We start from the raw sequence: 6,108 nt of genomic DNA on the forward strand, positions 1-6,108 counted from the left end.
CTATCAGGCTGGGGGTACGGATGAATCTCGAAAGAGAAACACCCGGGAAGCGGATTCTCACTGTCCGTGTACCAAATTTATCAGGGCAGTATTATCAACCTGTAGCTGCCTCAAGACCGCTCCGCAGAGGGTCTCGATATTTGAGGGAATTTCCGATGGGATGACGAAGCCCAAATCAAGGCATTCCCACCAAAGAGGATCGGTTGATCGAGATGATGAACTCCTAGAAGTTACCATCAACACGGTCAACAAGGGAAAATCGCCGATTGTTTCAGGTGGTTCCTACCCTAATTTCTCTCTAGGAAGCAGGGTCAATTCGGGAATAGCCCAGCTTCAGCTGGAAGCCATCGGATATAACAACGACCATGGGGTCCATGAAGGAGTCCATTCCGATGACGAGTTCTCAGATTCTCATTCCGCGCTCGCCTCCGACGATACAACGTCTAGCATAGGGCAAGCTCGAGAGGTACTCATGGTCAACACAGATCAGATAGCCAAAATCATTGAAGAGGCCCTGACTAAGCAGAAGGAAATCTTCAAGTTTGAAATGGAAGTGGCTATGCAAGAGATGAGACAAATGCACGACCAACAAATCCGATCTTTGTCAAATCAGCTAGTTGGATCCAGCCGTCGCACCCAGAACGCCGCAATTGACAGCGATCCGGAAGTGGACGAAGTTGAAGAGGCCCTGGCTAAGCAGAAGGAAATCTTCAAATTCGAAATGGAAATGGCTATGCAGGAGATGAGACAAATGCACGATCAACGAATCCGAGCTTTGTCAAATCAGCTAGTGGAATCCAGCCATCGCATCCAGAACGTCCTCTCGAAACTTATCCAAAACAGGATATGGGTGAGGCCGAAAAGATAAAGGAGCTCGAAAGAAAAATCGATGCCCTGATGATTGCTCGAGAGGTGAAGAAGACCGGTATTCCGTGTCCTTACCCGAAAGAGTGGGATTCGATCCCGTATCCGGCGAAGTTCAACCTAATCAACTTCACGCCGTTCAACGGAAAGGGCTCGCCCACTCAACATCTGATCTACTTCAAGTCCCACTTGGGAGTGATCTCGGGCAACGGGCCTTTGATGGTTCGGTCATTTGTTGGCACCCTTCGCGGGCCCGCTTTCGATTGGTACCGCCGTCTCAAGCCCGGAAGCATCAACAGCTGGGAGGACTTGGAAAGCATGTTTCTCGCCCATTTCTTCGATGATGACACCGAGGTGTCGATCAGGACACTCTTCGACGAGAAACAAAAAGGCGGAGAGTCGGTGGATACCTTCATCAAACGCTTCCGCAATCAGGCAATGAACTGCAGGGATCCCGTCACGGAGGAATTCCTCTTGCAGACTTGTCAGAACAACTTGTCCATTAACATCTTGGACGTGATGGGAATAGAGCCGCTCAATACCTGGAAAGAGTTGAAGGCTCGAGGAGAACAAGCTGAACGCTTCATCAGAAGGCGGAAGGTCGAAAGAAACCAACCAATGGTTGACCCTCTGGATTCGGATCTCGTACCTCATGATGAAGAGGACGTACCTGCAACGGTTATTGACGATGATCAAACGTCACAACAGCAGTCCTGGGAACAACAGGAGAATTCAGACGAGGAGCTCCAAAACGAGTACTCGTTCAAAGACGAAGACGTTCCAGCTATTTTCGAGACCCTTCTCGAAAACAACAAAATCAAACTCCCGCCCATCACGCATCAAGAGGAAGATGGCGATTCTGCGGATCCAACGTACTGCGAGTACCACAGAAGGATCCTCCACCCCACCAAGGAATGCTTTGCTCTCAAGAATAACATCCAGACCTTGGTTGAAGCCGGCGTTATAACGCTAGGGTAAGCCGATTGAAAACGGCAAGACTCCGACAAGTATAAGAGTATAAACTGCTCCTTAAATACTCCAAAGAGTACAAGAGTATAAACTGTTCCTCAATACTCCAAAGAGTACAAGAGTATAAACTGTTCCTCAATACTCCAAAGAGTACAAGAGTATAAACTGTTCCTCAATACTCCAAAGAGTACAAGAGTATAAACTGTTCCTCAATACTCCAAAGAGTACAAGAGTATAAACTGTTCCTCAATACTCCAAAGAGTACAAGAGTATAAACTGTTCCTCAATACTCCAAAGAGTACAAGAGTATAAACTGTTCCTCAATACTCCAAAGAGTACAAGAGTATAAACTGTTCCTCAATACTCCAAAGAGTACAAGAGTATAAACTGTTCCTCAATACTCCAAAGAGTACAAGAGTATAAACTGTTCCTCAATACTCCAAAGAGTACAAGAGTATAAACTGTTCCTCAATACTCCAAAGAGTACAAGAGTATAAACTGTTCCTCAATACTCCAAAGAGTACAAGAGTATAAACTGTTCCTCAATACTCCAAAGAGTACAAGAGTATAAACTGTTCCTCAATACTCCGCGTCGCCGGGTAGTCTATTCCCGTGAGAAAGACGAAGCCTACGTATTCAATATCGTAGCACTAAGAGCGTTAACTCTCTTAGCACAACGTCACATGCGGAACGAACTTAAACAATCCGCATGCTAGCCCGACTCAAACGGTAGTCGGTAAAGGCTTTTCAAAACCCTTGAAGGCTGGGGATTAGCCAAAAATCCTAAAGTCAACGCCTAACACGCGTCGCCGGGTAGTCTATTCCCGTGAGAAAGACGAAGTCTACGTATTCAATATCGTAGCACTAAAAGGGTTAACTCTTTTAGCTTAAACATCACATAGGAGCGGACTTAAACAATCCGCATGCTAGCCCGACTCAAACGGTAGTCGGTAAAGGCTAATCAAATCCGTTGAAGGCTGGGGATTAGCCAAAAATCCTAAAGTCAACGCCTAACACGCGTCGCCGGGTAGTCTATTCCCGTGAGAAAGACGAAGTCTACGTATTCAATATCGTAGCACTAAAAGGGTTAAAATCAAAGCCAACGTTCGACGATTCGAAACCCTAGGGTGGACGCCGGTCAACGCGTAACCTTAGGTCAACGCCAGTCAACGCGTTGCAAGCGAAAGTCAACGTTCGACGATTCAAAACCCTAGGGTCAACGCCGGTCAATGCGTAACCTTAGGTCAACGCCGGTCAACGCGTTGCGACAAAAAGCCAACACACGGGGATCTGAAACCCTAAGCCAGCACAATGTGGCGGAGGTAGTTCAAAGTCAACTCAATGACACGAGCCAAACTCAATTCATCAGCTGTAAACTCGAGACTCCGACGACGGCCAAGCGATAAACGCAGCGTCGGAAGAACTTCGGATATTCGTCAAAGCATCGAATAGACCAAAAATCAAAGGAGCCAAGAGTTGAAGCTAACTACAGGTCCTAAAGAAACGAGTCAGGAACACTTTGGAGGGGGTATCTGTAGGCATCGAAAATTGCCTATAGGTCTCCACGAACGGTTCAGTATTAAAGAACGACGATGAACGTCACTATCCGATCCACATGAGCCTAATCGACGTCGACGAACGATTGAAGTGAGTCGGCGAGCTACGTGAGCGGATAGGGTTTCGGAACAACCAAGACCCGGACCAATCGGGAACCCGGCACTGTTCACAAAAAGGACAACGCCACTCGCGCCTCGACCACTCTACAGATAACCCAATCACCAGAGCGGATCGAATTCTTCGTCAAGCATCCAACGCACCCAGAATCACTCAAATCCGAATCCGGACGAAGAATCTACAGGGAAACCAACAAAACACCTCAAATGGAGTCTCGGCAAGCTCGAAACACCCGAGGGGTGTCTTGGCAAAACCAAGACACCCCCAAGGGTGTCTCGGCCATGGCCGAGACACCTGAAGAGTGCCCGTGTGCTTCAACGAGAGGAGGAGTGGTCTACATCAGCCTTCATCGCCCGTCAGATCCTTAGTATTGGCCTTAGCGTTGATACTAAGAAGAGCTATTACCTCGCTTTAGCCGAGGTATACGCTTATAGCTTCTAGATCTCACGCGGATCGACGAAGCTCTGCTTCTATATCCCCCGCGGATAAACGAAGCTCTGTCCGATTTATCCGGATCAGAAAGTTTCTAGATCTCACGCGGATCAACGAAACTCTGTCCGATTTATCCGGACCAGATCTGAGTGCCCCGGTGGTCCACGGATATCAACATCCCCGTCACAGGCAAAAGACCCACGCAAGCAAGAGATGACAAACAGATCTTGCGTTTGTTTGAAAAGAGTTGTATTTCTTTTGTTTTCATTGTGTACCGGTCTTATAAAAAGGCTATCTTTTTATTTCATTGTAACGATTGAAGTTGTAATGAATGCAGCAATGAATACAGCAACTTTTTCCGCAAACAAGCTGGCGACCACAGTGGGAGCCAACGGCATCGCAACCGACGCCGTCGTGACGCAACCAGCACTCAAGATCGGGGTGAATGAAGAACACGAGCTCGATCAACAACGGTTCAAAGAAGGCCTCTCTTCCTCCTCCTCCAGATCCGCCTCTCCAAACGGGTACAGAAAGGTAACCTCTTTCATAAATGTTTGCAGGTCCTTCGGTTCGAAAATCCAAGACCCCGTTGCCGCCTCTGCACTTGCACCACGTGACGTCCCTGCGTCGTCCAACGTGGTCGAGATCGCAGATCCGGACTCCTCTTCCGCCGAGGAGATGGCTTCTGAAGACGCTCCCGCAGTGTCAAAGAGAACACGACAAAGACGACGTCAACGTCTTGCTCGTCAGCTGGCCGAGGCTTTGGAGCCAATGGATGGGATCCGCTATAACGTGGATCTAAAATCCAGGCAACGCCAGGAGCAACCACGGCAAACAACCAGCCCCTCCTCCGAAGCAGAAACGAACAAATGGGTTCATGTCAAAAGAACCCGTTCTACTCTCGAGGAGCGAATCCAGAAGCGCCGCGCCTTGCGTGCGCATGCCCGAGCCCTGGTCCAAAAAGCACGAGAAATGCTAAAGGGAGAGGCCGTTAAGAGATCGCCGAGATCTGAACGAGTTTGGATGCCGAAGGCCAAATCAACGCCTAAGGTAAAAGCAGGTAATATTGCTCTCCAACCTTCATCAATTTCAGATCCCGAACCTCTGGAAAAGCCCCACCGCAGCGCGGATTTCCCCAAGTTCAAGAATCCTCCGAAGGATCGTATCGGTGCTCTACCCGAGAATCGAGGAAAAGCACTTGTCAAAGGGAGTTGGAGATCGCTGAAGGAGTTTCAAGCCAACACTCAGACCGGGAGTCGTACACGACCTCTTAACAAATTGATTGTTGCGACGACCCACTTGGCGGTGCATGCAGAAAATCAGGAGCCCGTTAAAGTTTCACCCTCACGGAGGTGTGAGTCCAAACGTGTGACTCCTGTAAAAGTCAACAAGGCAACGATTACTCAGAAGAAAACGCGTCGGACAGACGAACGCGTTATACCTGAGAACCCATGTGAGCAGCCGATAGGTTACTCCGACCGGAGAAACACCCGGGAAGCGGATTCTCACTGTCCGTGTACCAAATTTATCAGGGCAGTATTATCAACCTGTAGCTGCCTCAAGACCGCTCCGCAGAGGGTCTCGATATTTGAGGGAATTTCCGATGGGATGACGAAGCCCAAATCAAGGCATTCCCACCAAAGAGGATCGGTTGATCGAGATGATGAACTCCTAGAAGTTACCATCAACACGGTCAACAAGGGAAAATCGCCGATTGTTTCAGGTGGTTCCTACCCTAATTTCTCTCCAAGAAGCAGGGTCAATTCGGGAATAGCTCAGCCTCAGCTAGAAGCCGTCGGAGATAACGACGACCGTGGGATCCATGAAGAAGTCCATTCCGATGATGAGTTCTCGGATTCTCATTCCGCTCTTGCCTCTGACGATACAACGTCTAGCATAGGGCAAGCTCGAGAAGTGTTCATGGTCAACACCGAGCAGATAGCCAAAATCATTGAAGAGGCCCTGGCTAAGCAGAAGGAAATCTTCAAGTTCGAAATGGAAATGGCTATGCAAGAGATGAGACAAATGCACGACCAACAAATCCGAACTTTGTCAAATCAGCTAGTGGAATCCAGCCATCGCACCCAGAACGCCGCAGTTAACAGCGATCCGGAGGTGGTCGAAATCGTCATGGCTGACGCACCGCCCAAGAATACTGGGGGTGGCCCC

Source organism: Asparagus officinalis, chromosome 9 (assembly GCF_001876935.1).
Source record: "Asparagus officinalis chromosome 9, Aspof.V1, whole genome shotgun sequence".
Classification (NCBI taxonomy): Eukaryota; Viridiplantae; Streptophyta; class Magnoliopsida; order Asparagales; family Asparagaceae; genus Asparagus; species Asparagus officinalis.